This window comes from Pongo abelii, chromosome 1, assembly GCF_028885655.2.
Source record: "Pongo abelii isolate AG06213 chromosome 1, NHGRI_mPonAbe1-v2.0_pri, whole genome shotgun sequence".
Taxonomy (NCBI): Eukaryota; Metazoa; Chordata; class Mammalia; order Primates; family Hominidae; genus Pongo; species Pongo abelii.
This window is the reverse complement of record NC_071985.2, coordinates 166,538,226-166,556,517: the sequence shown is the minus strand read 5'-3', so window position 1 is coordinate 166,556,517 and position 18,292 is coordinate 166,538,226. Positions and strand designations below refer to the sequence as shown.

Below are 18,292 nucleotides of genomic sequence, written 5' to 3'. Positions count from 1 at the left end.
TTGCAAAGCATGGCCTTGGATATGTGTCACTGGTACCCTCAAAAACCAAGTCTCCAGAATCCCCCACCCCCACCTACAAGTCACGGGATGATTTGTGCAAGGTGCCCTACTTCTGATGCCAACTGGACCCTGTTCAAATGAGCGTGGAGATCAGAAAGTATTCTTTAAAGGGTGAGTGAACCAATCATGGCTAAAATGATCTGTAAAACAAAATATCTCAAACTGTCCCCCCGTTGGTTATTTAACCTTAATATTTTTGCTCTACTTGAAAGCTTTTCCCTTAGAAAAACCTAGCTCTTGGTCAGTGAATGCCAGTTATTTAAGAGAATGTCAGCCTGGTTAAATTGCTTTCTGAATTCTTGCTTGACAAACAACAATTATAATAGTACCTTGATATTTACAAGTTTAACATTCAGATTTTTTGTATTTGTACAATGCACTTTAGGATCACAATAAGGAGTAATTTGTAGGTGCCCTGAGATGTGACTATGAATCATCCACTTAGGGAAGCAGAGGTTTAGGTGAGGGTCAGTCAGAGAATATACCTAGCTGAGTGCCCAGCATCCACATCTCAACAGGTCTGTTATTCTCTAGAGTAGTAATTATAATTTAGAGATTCTTGTCCAAATGTCAAGGGTGAACTCTATTTCTGAATCAGTGAAATAGCTTTAGATTTTTGTACAAATGATTGTGACATAAAGCTTCTGGAATTTTCCCATTCCACAGTCAGAGCAGACATTGCTAATAAATCAAGTGCTCTAATCAAATGCAGCCTGAATCAGAATTTTCTGCAAAAGGTTAATTGGATTTGGTGCTTGAAAATGTGAAAATTGCCCAGTATTGCTGGGCTTTGGAAGGTCTAAAGTAAGCTGCCTATTTTTTTCCCTTTAACTTGAGCTTGACATTAAATTCGGATTTCTCTATCCTCACCTACACATGTTTGGGTCTCTCAGACAGAACATACCAAGCATTCTCCAAACACATCAGGGAACTGGGTCACTTCATTTGGTCTGCACACCTCTGGCAATGGGATTGGGATAAATGTTTAGGGAGGAGTAGGTAATGAAAAGGAGGAATAATGATCAGATTTCATGTGGAGAGAAATAGGTAAGCACAGGCTAGACAAAATTTCCATTAGGCAAAATAATGTCCCAACCAGAAACTCACCTATTGTTACCAAAAACAGTCTACTTCTTGGCCTAATTTATGAATTGTGCCACACCTGAAATTAACTTTTGTTAGAAGTGGAAATGTACTAATCTATAGAAGACACTTACACTTTGTGGATTTGTGATTCAGTTTTAAATACTTAATACTTATTGAATTCTTCCATTGCAACAATCAGATGCCTTATATGGTAGGCCTGTTTGCATGTCAGTTTGCCTGCTGGAGCATGAGGCTCTGTGAGGATGGGGAATGGGAAACACTTTTTTAAAAAACTTGCTTCCAGGAAACTATCAGTATGCCTTCGATGTGGTAAGCATGAATGAATAACTGATATTTAGTATGAATGGTTTTAATCACAGAGTCTTATTCACCATGAAGCAGTTATAGACCTGTTCCAATGACAATTTCTCTTGATTCCAGGTTTTCCAAAATTGGAGACAATGGCATTCATCTCTCTCCCACTCATTTTACCCTGAGAGTTGGGCTGGCTTCATGGGTCTGCAATCTGGACATAAGGGCCCATGCTTAGAGGGGCCCTACACTTGGTTTAATACTCTGCCGTCACTTTCTTAAAATTTGTAATAATTTTTGACAAGGAGCCCTGCATTTTCATTTTGCACCAAGCCCCACAGATTTTGTAGCCAGTCCTGCCTGGCTACATAATCTGAAGACTAAGCTAACCCACAACTGCCCATCTAGCACAATGAGTATATTAGACTATATATTATATTATATAGTATATAATACTGAAAGTATATAATACTAAACAACCCTGAAAGATTATGTTGTATTGCAAATATCATTAATTAATAATAGCTAACATTAATTGAGCACCTACTATGTGCCAGACACTGTTCTGGCTACCAAACAGGCATTATCTCATTGAAGCCTCAAAACAAGTCACAGAATTAGACTATATTATATAGTCTAATATATTCACTATGCTAGATGGGCAGTTGTGGGTTAGCTTAGCCTTCAGTTTGTCTTTTCTCACTTCAAGTTGAATTCACAAATAATGTCTGATTTTGTGGGTGTGTAGTTCTCTTTTTTTAGAAGAAAAAAAACAAAAACCTTCTACAGCATCCATTTTATCAGAGAGAGACATTCTTTGTCACTTGGGTTCCAGATTAATAATTCTAGACTCCTACCATGCAGGAGTTGTGATTTGGTTTCGAAGAATCAAAGAGAAAAATTTTAAGAGGAGGGAACCCAGAGAGGGGCTAGCAGGTGTAAATAACTTTCAGGCCCTTTCTTTCATCTGGGGATGAGGAAAAGGAGAAGGATGCTAAGCAAACTTGAAAGCTCTTCAGGAGATCCTTAGGAACCCCATACTGCTGGACCCCTTTCTCCTGCTTCCTCTCCAGGGCTCAAGCATCCTTGGACAATGCTTCTTCAAATTTCGTGTGTGCAGAAAACATATACCAATCTTGTTCAATATATATGCTGATGAAGAAGGTCAGGGGTGGGGTTTGTGATTCTGAATTTCTAACAGGCTTATGGGGGGGCTGATGCTATTGGTTCATACTTTGGGTAGCAAGCTGACAGGCTTGCCATTTTTCAGATATTAGGGCAGATACTGAATTCCTGTTTTATCCTGACTCATGGAGCTCCTACTTTTCCTGTAAGTAGCCTGGCTTAACCTATCTTATAAATACAAATACCGACACACGCCTACATAAGCACATGCATGAATGCTATGACTTAGAATGTTTAGTGCTTCGAGGAAGAGAAAACTCTAACTCAAACTGCCTTAGGCAAGGAGGACATTTATTATTTTATACAACTGAAAGAGCAGAAGGAGTCAAAAGCAAGCTTGAGGAGCAGCAGAGTACCTGGCTCCGCAATGTCTTCAAAGACCTGGGCTTTCATTTCTCTACTCTGCCATCCTCTGCCTTCAGTACATGGCTGTGACTGTGACAGACATCACTTTCAGATAAAACAATGTCCAGAGGCAGAAAGGAGCTGTCTCTGGTGTCTCTGTTTAGAACCCAGACACATTTCCCAGAAGCCCCAAGCAAACATCTCACACTTCATGTTGCTGGTCTGTTTCCAACCCAGTTATTTAGCCAGGGCGGGTGGATGACTGGGATTGGCTTAGCTTAATGAAGATAATCAGAGTCCACTTGCTGGAGCCGGGGAGGAGGGGGTCAATGTCCCTTTAAACATGTAAATATGCAGAGGAATGAATATCTGAAATAAGTCCAAATTAGGTTGGAAAGAGGAAATTTCTCATAACTGAGGGGAGAGAGAATAGGTACTAAGTTGGCAAATTACCAATATCGTGTATGTGTCTACTCACATATACACCCCAGCAAAGAGGCTTTATTTCAAGAAGAGCAATACACCATCTCATCACAGACCTGCAGCAGAGAGGTCTGGAGGCTCAAACCCTTCTCTTTGCTGTCATTGAAATTTTCCTCCCTGAAGCTGACCTCTAAATGTTTAGTTTGACTGTGCAAAAATAACCTTTACCGCAGCTTTCTACTGGGAAGCTAATCATTGATGCATAATTACAATGTAGGGCAGAAATAAGTACCCAGTTGATTTTGTTGTTGGCTTGACTTAATTGAAATACTGTATGTTTTTCAGGCCCACTCTCATTAGCTCCGCACTCTATCCTTGTAGTTCATCCCTACACAAATAGGGGGAACTCTGATGCCCAACGCTTTCTTGATCCAGTCCTTGAAATATCATGATTGATTTTTGCCAGCATTTTACAATGTGTTTCCTCTGTTTAGACACTAGATAAATTTTACAGTAAGCAATTATGGATAAATTTTACTGTAAGCAATTAAAAAACAACCAGGTTTCTTAATAACATTCCTGGGAGACCCAGTGAACTGCCAAAAACTACTTTTAAAAGAGCTTTAAGTGAATTTATTTCTTCACATAAATTCCTATAACAAGAGATGCAATGAGTGAAACTTTTTCCTCATTTACTAATAAATGTTACCTTAAAAAAAAAAGCAGGACAACATGGTGGACAAAAACACAGACTCTGAAGCCCAACTACCTGGGTTAAATCTCAGTTATGCCACTAACTGTATGACCTTAGGCAAGTTCTTAAGCTTTATGCTTTGGTTTCCTTTTCTGTGAAATGAGGATAAGAATAGCATCTACCTCTCTTGGCCTTTGTGAATGTTACGAGTGCATATAAAGAAAAGTGCACTTAGCATAGAGTAAGCCCGTTTTAAGTGTTAACACATTTATATTTTTATATGCCTTCTTCCTTGAAGTAGCACCTGTATTTACACATATTTTCTCTAATCCCCCAAACAACCCTGAAAGATTAGATAGTATTGCAGCTATTATTAACTCATAATAGCTAACATTAATTGAGCACCCACTATGTGCCAGACACTGTTCTGGCTACCAAACAGGCGTTGTCTCATTGAAGCCTCAAAACAAGTCACGGAAATATGATTTTTCTCCTTTTACAGATGACAAAACTGAAGGACAGAAAGATCAATTAAATTGCTCAGTGACATTCACTTTGTTTGGTAGTGGCATTATTGAGACTGGAACTCAGTCAACTTGACTCTTGCACGCTTAACTTTATGCTACTTTTGATATGGGCGTACATAGACTATGATGTTAAATGACTTGTTCACAATCTTTCCTCTACCTCTTGTTCCCTTCCCTCAGTTTGGTCAATAAGCATGGTAAAAAATCTACTCTATGTTAGAAAGTGTGTGGGAAGTCAGAGATTGTGATCCATAGAACATAGCAGAACTTGAGAAAATGAAGAGATATGTTTAAAAGGGTACTAATAAGTATTCGATCGAAATTAGAGTCTACAGAGCACTCTCATATTGAACTGAACAGAATTAAGGCATTAATTGTCTCATGAGCAGTACCTGCTTTATAGAAGCTTGCTAAAACATGGTGCTTGTGGTAGGATGCAAAGTAAAATACTATGTTCATGGCACAAATGAAGAAGACACTTGGTCCCACCTGTCGGACTCTCTTGCCCCTCAAGTATTACCATGTCATAGTCTTCAACTGACATTGTTACTGCTTTAGATAGCAGAGGTCTTTTATTCAAATGAAATATTATAAGGGGAGGCCAATGTCTGAAACAGATACATGTTTTATTAGTACTCATTTCTACATTCAGTGTTATAGAAAAGTTACAATAAAGTCCACAAACAAGACCAGTTAAAATACACCAGGATTAAAGTTTGCTTCCCGTTTTCATCATTTTGCTTTTGGTTGCCCATTCCTGATAAAATCTTGAGTCACAGATAGTAGTAGTCATACATCTAACAGCTCCTGACTTTCCAAATTGAAGATTTCTTCTGTATCAGTTTAAATAGGTGTGGGAGTTTCTTTTAGCCAAAAAAAAAAAAAAAAAAAACAAATCTGACTTTCATTCACTGACATATATTAGTGAGCACCTCCTATATGCTAGGCACCCAGCAGAGTGCCAGAGTGTATGACAGACAGGGTAAACACGGTCCCTTCCTTTGCAGTTTTGAAGAGTGGCAACTTCTAATCCAGACTCTGCACGACAGCTAGTTTTAATTTTTCATTTCATTTTTCCAAATGCAATAGATATTAGAGGAAATTTTAAAAGAAGAATATTTGCTAGATGAGCGTTTCAGGGAGATAAAATTCTCCTCTGCAAAGGGGGGAAATTCTGTATCTGATAGAAGTTTAGAAGGGATTAAAACCATAGCAGGGAAGAATTCTGGGGGATGCAAAAGAGGGAGTATATGAACAATAAAGACTGGGATAGAGACTGAAGTGGAAGCACCAAGCTGAGAAAAGACAAAGAGGACTAGTGGGTAGGTTCCCTCCATTCACCAAGGAGGGATGGCAAAGTATTTTACCACCAGCGGCAGAATATGCTTAGGATCGAAACTTCTTGCTCAATTTGTTTATTTGTTTTGGTTTTTTTCTTTAGCAAAAATACTTTGGGCCTTCTTAGATGTGGAAAACTTGCCCCTGGGCAGAGCCAAGGAAAATCAAGTGGAAAGAAAAAGTTGAATTGCTCTACAAAAGGAAGCTGGAAAATTTTAAGTATTTAGGAATTGCCCAGGAGGGGACACGGGAAGGAGGAGCATGAGCAAGGTTCTGGAACAAGGTGATGCACAGAAGGGCGAGGCAATTTGGCAGGTGAAAGGTTCTCTGTGATAATAATGGCCTGTGATTTTTAAGAATAGAAATGTTTAAAATGTTATCTGCCTTGCTGTAATGTAATCCTTTGTTATTGTTGCCTATTTATTGTTGCTGTTGTTAAAATCTATTACCCACACTCTCTTACATGTGGTATTTATAAGAAATTGAAGAAAAAAACAGGGAGGCAAGGGCATTGTCCTGAATTACTGGAAACATTAGTATGAAGTAGAAAGAGAAAAAACTCAGCTACAAGAGGAAAACCACAATATCAAGAATTTGGTATAAATAGACAATCTGAACAAGAGATGCCTAAGAGGAATATAACCCACCCAGTAAATCTTGGAATAATAGGGGAGTGTCAGTGTGTCTCAGGGCCGGCACGGGAGGTACTTCTACTTTAGTACTGCAAAGTGTTACATAAGGCCAGAGGACTTGGAGCTGTCCATCTGGCTGACTCCCGGGTTATTTGGAGAAACATGCCATGTTGCAGCAAGAGGAAACTTTCAAGACACAAATCTAGTCCAGAGCCTTCCTTTAACAGATTTGGTCACCAAGACCAGAGAAGAGAGTGACTTGCCCGAGTTCACCAAGGTGAAGGGGAAGAAAGACAACTACCAGATCTCCTGACTGTGACCCTGACTCTCCGTCCACTCGGCTCCTGTCTCTTCACAAGGGAAGACTGTGCTTTGAAGATGTTTTGGGAAAGTGCTAGTGATTTAGAGTTCTCCAGCAGGCTGATTGGCTTAGCAGCTGGGAAATTCTGAATCACATCGGATGGAATGTTTTGTTTACTTCCTCCCAGCAGTGCTAAAGGGGAGAAAGAGTTTGTTCCCCCACCCCCCTCCACCCAACTAATTTGCTGGAAGCAGTAAATAATTTCCCAGTTCATCTGATCTCCCTTCTAACCAATGTCTTCCTGTGGTAGTTGAAGAGAAAGAATATCATTTGAAATACTTGACTTCTTTTCAGAAGCTAGCAAAGAGAAAGATGAATGTCTCTTCCTTAACTCTTAGAAAGCTACTATCCCTTACTGTTAGGGGCAAATTGTAACACAGAGGTCCTATCTAGGGCAGCCAGTCCTGTCATGAATAGATGTGTGTCCAGAGATTATTAAACCCAGACTGTTAGCAATCATATAGTTCAACAGGCCAGAAGCCCTTTCTTAAACCAAATAAAAGTCAACATTCAATAAACAAAAACTGATAAAATTGGAGCGGCTTAGGTTGAAGTTAGGAGCTGAAAACTCTTAATCTCCCCCTTACCCTGCTGTAATAGTCTCTGAGACAGATCTCTAAAGAAGCAATTTGGAAACGACTAAACTAGTTCAGCTGACTCACTCTATCAATGGTGATTTCAGAATGACCTTCCCTATGTCCCATGGCTAAGGAGTGGCATACCTGGACTTGCACTCTGGTCTCCTCAGGCTCAGTCCATTGACCCTTCTGTAATTCACTAATATGGTAAAATGCTCCCATGACTTATGCCTTATCTGGAACTAAGATCTCCTTGGAAGCAGAAAGTGACTGGACAAAGTTAGGCAATATGTTACTGTATCCAGTAACCAGGGAAAATTCAGTGACATCAAGTCAGAGGAAGCTGTGGTTTGACCTGACCAGTATAAACAAATGTACACAAGCAAGGCAGGCATGGAAAAATATATATTTCATGTGATTCTTGAGATACTTAGGATGCCTGTGTCATCTGCCATTTCCTCTTTACACTGGTCCACATAAACAGCCCAAAGATGCCCTGTAGTCCTGAGCAGACAATACAAGCAGGAAATCATGCTGCATCTGTTATTCTTTTTGTAAAAATGTAATGGTAGGAGGAGTTCACCAGTCCACACAAAGGTAAAGAAATTAACTTTGATCTAGTGGTCACCAAGAATCACACAATCTGCTATCTGTGGGCTTTTAGGGCAGTTACTTCAGTCCCCTCCTTCCCAAGGAGGAAATTAGAGGGAAATGAGATTTTACACCTAGAGTCCTCAACTTCATGTCTGGGGTATAGTAAGCATGCAATAGTATTAGTGAGTATTTTTGTTATGTAACTAGCATAGTAGTAACACTTCTTACAATAACCCTGTGGGGCTTATAATGATCAGTCCTCATTTTCCAAATGAAGAAAAACTGAGATCTGGAGAGTTTAAGTGCCTTCCCAAAGTCATGCAGTCTGGAAAGGGGCAGAGAGTAGACCTAAAACCAGGACCACCTGACTCCACTGCCACTTTGCTTTATGCTACAGTGATTCCCTCACTAAATTTCTACTTGAGTTCCATGTCAGGGGAAAAACATTTCTGCCAATGCATTGTCATCTGAAATGTAATTTGGGTGTCTCCCTTTTCAGTTTAGTGCTAGAACACTTGTAACCAAATTTATTGCCCAAGTATAATACTCTAACTCATTCTGAAATAATTTATCCCTTTTCTTTCATTTACATGGGCTCTTATTTTTGATGGCCTGATTTTCATTTATTTTATGTTTGAAACATCTTACCGTGTCACTCTTGGGATGTCTTTACAAAAACTCTCGTCATTATCAGAAATGAGTAGAAATTCAAACTTAATTACGTTAGAGTTGTATTAAGGGGTAAGGAGCATAAAAAGGATAAACCAAGATTTCTGGCATCAAGAAACTCACAGATTAATTGGGGACAATAGAGCTATACATGAAAATGATGAGGCAGTAAAAAAATTCCAAGTGAGAGAGGTATGGGCAGAAAGTACCTCTGAAGAGAGAGAGATTTCTAAAATTGGAGATTGTATTGGAAAAGACTTTCTGAAATTTGGGCTTAGATTTCCAGAAAAAGCTGGTCATGGTGGAATCCAAAAGCTAGAAGACTCTCGCTCCTCTAAGTTAAATAAATCATTTGCTTACACATTTATTCAACACACTTTTGTTCACCTCCCTGTGCTAGACTCTGTGTTGGCACTGGGTAGTGAGTACAATAATAATTGCCTTCACTCTTGCAGAATATAAAGTGTAGGTTTTCAAGAAAAACATTATTAGTGCTACCATGTTATATTTCCAGAAGAAAGCAGAGAGCAGGAAATACTGAAAACAAGTGTAGTGTAAATTGTAAGCAGTCATCTCATTCTCATTTGCCAGCCCATTTAATAGTAAATTTTATTTCAAGTAAAATATTTTAGATCCTTATGGCTTCAGTTAGATTCAACCCAAACTAGCCATTACACTGAATGAAAGATATATTCACTTAATGTCTTACTTTTATTGGGAGAAATTAATCATTCTGCTAGAATATGTTGGAACAACTAGAAACTGTAAATCCTGTTTTTAGAGGAACACCAGGGTGGTTTCCCTAGTGGTAAGCAACCCACCTCGACACAGTCTGTCAGTTGATTTGCTATTTGCATTATAAGATCTTTTAAAGATCGATGTGAATAATAAGCAAGAGTGATCCCTAGAGGCCATCAGCTTTCTTAGGTGCTGATTCTTATTCCATCCATAATTTTTGTTTCAGAGACATTAGGTATAACAACTAATTATTTGGAAAGGGTAACTTTTACATATTTGCCTCCAAAACCTTTTATTTTATCCATCAAGAAAAGAATGCACTTTTTCTGTGGGATGAGTTCTTTCTATCACTTTTTGAGTAATGAATATTAATCCTCATATGCAGCAGAATCTAATCCAATGGAATAACACCATTTAAGAGTGTGTTGACCTGAATTGCAGTCCTGACCATACCACTCGATGGGTCTAGTTTTTCATCTGTCATGTGGGGATAATAATGAAAACATGATAGCTATGAAAATATAGTATAAAACATAGAATGTTTTATCGTTTTTGCCTTCCTCAGATGCATTTACTCTTTTTTATTTATTTATTCTACTGTAAGTTCTGAGATACATGTGCAGAAAGTGCAGTTTTGTTACACAGGTGTACATGTGCCATGGTGATTTGCTGCACCCATCAACCCATCATCTAGGTTTTAAGCCCCACATGCATTAGGTATTTGTCCTAATGCTCTCCCTCCCCTTGCCCCACACCCCCTAACAGGGCTCGGTGTGTGATGTTCCCCTCCCTGTGTCCATGTGTTCTCATCATTCAACTTTCACTTACGAGTGTGAACATGTGGTGTTTTGTTTTCTGTTTCTGTGTTAGTTTGCTGAGGATGATGGCTCTCAGCTTCATCCACGTCCCTGCAAAGGACATGATCTCATTCTTTTTTATGGTTGCATAGTATAACATGGTGTATATGTACCACATTTTCTTTATCCAGTCTATCATTGATGAGCATTTGGGTTGGTTCCATGTTCCTATTTCTCCACAGCCTCGCCAGCATCTATTGTTTCTTGACATTTTAATAATCACCATTCTGACTGGTGTGAGATGGTATCTCATTATGGTTTTGATTTGCATTTCTCTAATGACCAGTGATGATGAGCTTTTTTTCATGTTTGTTGGCTGCATAAATGTCTTCTTTTGAGAAGTGTCTGCTCATATCCTTTGCCCACTTTTTGATTGGGTTGTTTGTTTTTTTCTTGTAAATTTGTTTAAGTTCCTTATAGATTCTGAATATTAGACCTTTGTCAGATGGGTAGATTGCAAAACTGTTCTCCCATTCTGTAGGTTGCCTGTTCACTCTGATGATAGTTTCTTTTGCTGTGCAGAAGATCTTTAGTTTAATTAAGTCCTATTTGTCAATCTTCATTTTTGTTGCAATGGCTTTTGGCATTTTTGTCATGAAATCTTTGCCTATGCCTATGTTCTGAATAATATTGCCTAAGTTTTCTTCTAGGGTTTTTATGGTTTTAGGTTTTACATTTAAGTTTTTAATCCATCTTGAGTTAATTTTTGTATAAGGTGTAAGGAAGGGGTCCAGTTTCAGTTTTCTGCATATGGCTAGCCAGTTTTCCCAACACCATTTATTAAATGGGGAATCCTTTCCCCATTGCTTGTTTTTGTCATGTTTGTCGAAGATCAGATGGTTGTAGATGTGTGGTGTTATTTCTGAGGTCTCTGTTCTGTTCACTTGGTCTACATGTTCTGCTTTGGTACCAGTACCATGCTGTTTTGGTCACTGCAGCCTTGTAGTATAGTTTGAAGTCAGGTAGCATGATGCCTCCAGCTTTGTTCTTTTTGCTTAGGATTGTCTTGGCTATATGGGCTCTTTTTTGGTTCCAAATGAAATTTAAAGTAGTTTTTCATAATTCTGTGAAGAATGTCAATGGTAGTTTGATGGGCATTGCATTGAATGTATTAATTACTTTGGGTAGTATGGCCATTTTCACAATATTGATTCTTCCTATCCATGAGCATGGAATGTTTTTCCGTTTGTTTTTGTCCTCTCATTTCTTTGAGCAGTGGTTTGTAGTTCTCCCTGAAGAGGTCCTTCATGTCCCTTGTTACCTGTATTCCTAGGTTTTTTATTCTCTTTTTAGCCATTGTGAATGGGAGTTCATTCATGATTTGGCTCTCAGCTTTTCTATTGTTGGTGTATAGTAATGCTTGTGATTTTTGCACATTGGTTTTGTATCCTGAGACTTTGCTGAAGTTGCTTACCAGCTTAAGGAGTTTTTGGGCTGAGATGATGGGGTTTTCTAAACATAGAATCATGTCATCTGCAAACAGAGGCAATTTGACTTATTTTCTTCCTATGCGAATACACTTTATTTCTTTCTCTTGCCTGATTGCCCTGGCTTGAACTTCCAATACTATGTTGAATAGGAGTGGTGAGAGAGGACGTCCTTGTCCTGTGCCAGTTTTCAAAGGGAATGCTTCCAGCTTTTGCCTACTTAGTATGATATCAGCTATTGGTTTGTCATAAATAGCTCTTATTATTGTGAGATATCCACCATGATCAAGCAGGTTTCATCCCTGGGATGCAAGGCTGGTTCAACATATGCAAATCAATAAATGTAATCCATCACATGAATAGAACCAATGACAAAAACCACATGATTATCTCAATAGATGCAGAAAAGGCCTTCGATAAAATTCAACATCCCTTCATGTTAATAACTCTCAATAAACTAGGTATTGAGGGAGTGTTTACCATTTTTTAGTAATAGTATCCAAAATTTCTCTTGGGAACTAGCTGCTACCCCATATAGCACAGAGCATGTGGCACAGACCTGGCCAATCAGAATAATAAATGATGATTCTTATGAAAAAAATAAAAAGACCTCAGCAATTGGCTCAGGAATGCAGGTATTATTCAAACTGGTTAAATAAGAATGAATTATGAGAATTGTATGGGATGAGGTACTTGATCTCTTCTCCTGAGTTTATACCTGGAAGGATACAAGCCTGAGGCTACAGTCTCCAAATGGTGAAACTTGAGAATGAGGTACCCAGAGAGAAAGAGTTTTATTTCTTCCTTTTCAGTGTGTATCTCTTTTATTTCCTTTTTTTGTCTTATTGCATTAGCAAGGGCCTTGGTGCAATGTTGAAAGGGAGTAGTGAGAGAGAACATCCTTGCTTTCTTTCTGATCCTAGTAGAAAAGCTTTGAGTTTCTCCCCATTAAGCGTAATGCTTTGTTACCTGTAGGTTTTTTGTAGATAGTCTTTATCAAATTGAGGTGGTTTTCCTCTATTCCTAGTTTACTGAGATTTTTTTTTAATCAGAAATAGGTGTTGGATTTTGTCAGATGCTTTTTCTGCATCTATTGATTTAAGAATGTGATTTTTCTTCTTTAGCCTGTTGATGTAATGGATTATTTTAGTTTCACATTTATTTAACATATTTCAAATGTTGAACCAGCATTGCCAACCTGGTGTAATTCCCACTCGATTGTGGTATATAATTTTTTTATACATTGTTGGATTTGATTTGCTAATACTTTATTGAGAATTTTTACATCTATGTTCATGAGATATATTGGTCTGTAGTTTTCTTTTCCTACAACGTTTTTGGGTTTGGCCTCATAAATGAGTTAGTAAATATCCCTTCTTCTATTTTTTGGAAAATATTATAGAAAATTAGAAAAATGTCTTTTCTAAATATTTGGTAAGACTAATCAATGAATCCATCCAGGCCTGGTGCTTTCTGTTTTAAAAGTTATCAACTACTGATTCAATTTCTATAATAGATATAGACTTATTCAAATTGTCTGTTTCTTCTTACGTGAGGTTTGACAGATTGTGCCTTTCAAGGAATTGGTTCATTTGATCTAGGTTATCAAATTGTGGGCATAGAGAAGTTTATCATGTTCCTTAATTATCCTTTTAATGTCCATAGAATCTGTAGTAATGTCCTCTCTTTCATTTTTGACATTAGTAATTTACGACATCTCTCTTTTTTTCTTAGCTAGCCTGGCTAGAGGCTTATAGGTTTTATTGATCTTTTCAATAAAACATTTTTTGGTTTTGTTCTATTATTATTTTTAATGGTCTTAATTTCACTATGTGAAATGCCATCAGTGACAGCATGCATAAATTCTGCCATTATCATCCTAGGAACTTTTTGAAACTTCCCCTGTTCGGTTTGGAAGGGGGATGTAGAGGGAAAGCAAAGTTGATTCTTCCATTGCTATAATCCAGGTATGCATTCCAAAGAGTACAATCAGATTCATTTGGGTCTTTCTGCACATTCCTGGGCTGTGAACTGTGTAAAATACTTTACAATGTTAAGCATTTTCCTGAGGCACTAATAGTCGATAGACAAATATCTTGCAGGTAAGTTAAATTTGAAGGAAGTTTCATATCCTCTTCCCAACTATTTGATCTTTGTTAATAGTGTGATATCCAATAGTTTCCTATTTTAGAAATTTCAGTGCCATCTATCCATCAAATCATTCATTATATATGTATTTAGCAAATGTTTACTGAGTGCCTACTGTATACCAAGCACTGTGCTAAGCACTAAGGATTTAGTGTTGAGCCAAACATATGTAGTTCCCTACTGTCATGGAGCTTAGTCTTTTTGTCCTCATCACTTGCTCACCCACCATGATTCCATCCTCCATTTAAACTTGCAGTAAATTTCCAGTCTCCCAATAATTCAATTTGAGAATTATTGCTTGGGTCTGTCATTCTGTTTCTTTGCTATTCCTGTCTCAGGTCACATCCACTTCATCTCCCCTGTAAGACTGTAATTCCTGATCTCCCTGCTACCAAAGTAGCTTGACCATAGTCCACATCTCATACAGCATTTGTAAAATCGTCCTCTTGGACATAAATCTGATGATAAGTCTTAGTGTAACTGTGAGTGGGTCAACCAGATAAGTGCCTCCCAATGGGATGCAATATAAAGTAGGCAGCACCACCTGGGAAGTATTCCTGCCTTTAACAAACTAAAGTTGAATTGGATTAGGCCTTTTAGAGTAAACTACCAGTTATAGGAAACAGAAAAGGTAGAAGAAAATGTTAAATGAAACCAACAAGGAAGCAAACAGACAAATGGAGTATATGAAATAGTCCTAGGACATTACATCAGGTTTCTCCAGCAAGTCAACGTTAAGAGGGTGGAGGGAAGAGAAAGTGCTCTTAATTAAGATCTCTAAGAATCATTACAACCTAGTACAACATGAGACAGTGATTGGGGTCCCAATTTGAACAAACATACTATTAAAAAGATATGAGACATATGAATGTAGACCTGATTAAATGATGCCAATAAGATATTTTTAATTTAGTTAGCTTAGAAAACTGATTGTGGTTAGATAAGAACAAATTCATATGTACATATCTAGAAATGACATGAGGTGAGAGATTTGCTTTAAAATCATTCATCTTGATCATTGAGTGTTTGATGTACATAGGGTAATTTTTATATTACTTTCCTTCATGTTTGTTTAAAGAGTAAAATTTTTAAAATTGTTCAGTCATGTAACTCTTAAAAATAATCTGCAAGTTCTCTGCTGGCTACAGAACACAATCTAAGCTCATAAGCTTGCCATTCAAGTCCCTTTATAAAATGGCTCCAAACTAGTTTTTGACCTATTTCTGCATTCCGCATGATTCTTCCTTGCATAACGTTCCTTTTCCTAAACCCAACATATGCCCTTTCATGACTCCAAGTCTTTGTGAATCCCATTCCCACTGTCCAGAATTTCCTTTCCCTTCTTCTCAGGTGACAAATGTACTCATCCCTAAAGTCATAGCACGAAATATTTTCCACTGGGACAAACAGCTTGGCCAGAATTAGTCATTTTCTTCAAGCTGCTTCTTTTTCCATGACTTGCTTACAGGATTCACTACACTCTGTTGTAATTATCAAACCAATGTCTCTCTGTCTCTGTACTCCCAGCACCACCATAGTGTCCAACAAACAAGAGGTGCATGATAATCTCCTGTCAAATGAATGCCTGCAGAGTGGATCCTTTCTCTGTGCATGTCCTCCTCATGACCTAAAGAGAGAGAAATACAGAAAGACCATTTTTCTACCTTGCAGTGTTTTTCTCCTATCCTGTAAATCTCAGAGATTTGACTTCCCTAAAACGGAAAGATAATCACAGTTCTAAACTCCCAGGTGACAGAAATATGCTAATATTTCACTTGTAAACACCACCAACAAATGGATTCTGTCATTAAGATTTAATGATTTTTAGCATAGCTGGGATTTATCTTTAGAAAAACACTGAGACTTGATTCCTTTAATGAACTTTTTTTCCTGACCCAGCAATACCTAATTTCTACCTAATTGCTTTGTGTTGACATTCAGTTTAGTTCCTTGGGTTCCTCCCCAAAATATGTCCTTATGGAGGTTGCTCCCAGGCTGTTTAGCTGCAATGCATTATGTTGTCCTTAAGTCTTGAATTCAAATATTTGAAAACATGCACTTTCCTTTTGTTTTTTTCACTCTTAGGGACTTTGTGTATCATCAATTTATGATTGTAGTTTCTAGCTTTCTGAGTGATTTTAAGTTCATAATTTTCTGGTAAAATACAACCCACAAGACTGAATATGCAGCCCCTACATAAAAGGGTCTCCTCTTCAGTGTGGTGCTAGGATATTTTAAAGAGCCTACAACAAAGAGAATGAAAATTTGACATGAGTCATCAACTAATGAAAGACAACTACAATGCGATATATCCATAAGATGAATTATTATTCAGCAATTAAAAGGAATGAAGTACTGATACATATACATATTATAACAGGGTAAACCTTGAAAATATTGTGTCAAGTGAAAGACCTAGTCAGAAAAGATATATTGCATTATTCCATTTATAGTAAATGTTCAGAATAGGCAAATCTATCAAGACAGAAAGTAGATTAATGGTTGCCTGGAGGTGGGAGGGTTGGGGGGAAATGCAGAGAGACTTCTAATTGGTGTAGGGTTTCTTCGTGGAGTGATTAAAATGTTCCAGAATTAGATAGTAGTGATGGTTGCACAAGTCTGTGAATATACTAAAAATCATTGAATTATACACTTACAGGATATGAATTATATCTTAATAAAGCTGGTTTATCAGTCAGAATGGCTATTATTAAAAAGTCTAAAAATAACAGATGTTAGTGAGGTTGCAGAGAAAAAGAAATGCTTATAAACTGTTTGTGGGAGTGTAAATTAGTTCAACCATTGTGGAAGACAGTCTTTCCTCAAAGACTTAAAAACAGAAATACCACTTAACCCAGCAATCCCATTACCGGGTATATACCCAAAGGAATATAAATTATTCTATCATAACGACACATGCACTCATATGTTTATTGCAGCACTATTCACAATAGCAAAGACATGGAATCAACCTAAATGCCCATCGGTGGTAGACTGGATAAAGAAAAGGTGGTACATATATACCATGGAATACTACGCAGCCATAAAAAAGAAAGAGATCATGTCATTTGCAGGAACCCGAATGGAGCTGGAGGCCATTATCCTTCGCAAATGAATGCAGGAACAGAAAACCAAATATCGTATGCTCTCACTTATAAGTGGAAGCTAAATGAGAACACATAGACACACAGAGGGGAACAACATGCACTGGGGCCTATCACTGAGCAGAGGGTTGGAGGAGACAGAGGACCAGGAAAAATAGCTAATGAGTACTAGGCTTAATACCCAGGTGATGAAAACTAATCTGTACAACAAACTCCCATGACACAAGTTTACCTGTGTAACAAAGCTGCACGTGTACCCCTAAATTTAAAATAAAAGTTAAATTTAAAAACAAAAATAAAGCTGGTTTATTTTTAAGCTTAGGCATGATAATTGGATACAGTATTTTTAGGGTAATGCTTGCTGGTCTATCAAACAACCCCGAACCTTATAGTGGCTTCACACTAGCACATTTGTTTCCTCATTCACATAACAATCCAATGCAGGTATTCCTGGGAGGTGAGGACCCTCCCACGCAGTCATTCGGAAACCCAGGTTCTTTCCATCCCTGTATCTCTAAGATCTCAGAGTCCTCTGCAATCATCTGGCAGATGGGGACAGGGAGTGGAAAGAGGCATATCTATTTCTCTACCCTCTCAGCTTGGGAGTACCCCATATTACTTCCACTCAAGTTCCACTGTGTTGCATGGCACACCTAATTGCAAAGGCCTCTTGGAAAAGTAACTTAATTGTGTATCCAGGAAGGAGAGTAAGCTGGTTTGGCAAATGGCTAGCCATTCTCTGCTGTGGTGATCCCACCTTCTTGATCCTCCCTGCTTATTGGTGCTTATCTCCAACTCTTTGCCATGTTTTATTCATCACCTAGTATAATTCTGGATTATATACATTCTCATTGTTTAATTAGGCACATGTGGTATACATCTAGGAGAACAATTAGATTGCTTTTGATCCATCAAGGGAAAGGAGAATATGCTTTATATGCAGAACATAGGAGTTATCAACCTGTTCCTTCACTCTCCTTAATTCACTGCCTTTGTCACCAGACATATCTTTCTCAAGCAAATCTATCCTCGTCACTTCCCCTTCTCAGAACATTCACTGGCTCCCCCTTTCTTATAGCTGTTGTTTTCACATGTCTGTCTGTGGATTGCTTGAATGTAGAGTAAAATGGTCAAAATTAAGACAATGTAGTCTTTTACATGTGTGTGCACGCACTCACACGTATATGTGTGTATATAGTTGATGTCAGATTGCC

The 18,292-nt window shown here is 38.0% G+C and overlaps 1 protein-coding gene across 13 annotated transcripts in view; it reads left to right on the top strand.

Annotated features, from left to right (window-relative positions):
• SGIP1 (SH3GL interacting endocytic adaptor 1) overlaps positions 1 to 18,292 on the top strand; it is a 238,033-nt gene that overhangs the window by 24,259 nt on the left and 195,482 nt on the right.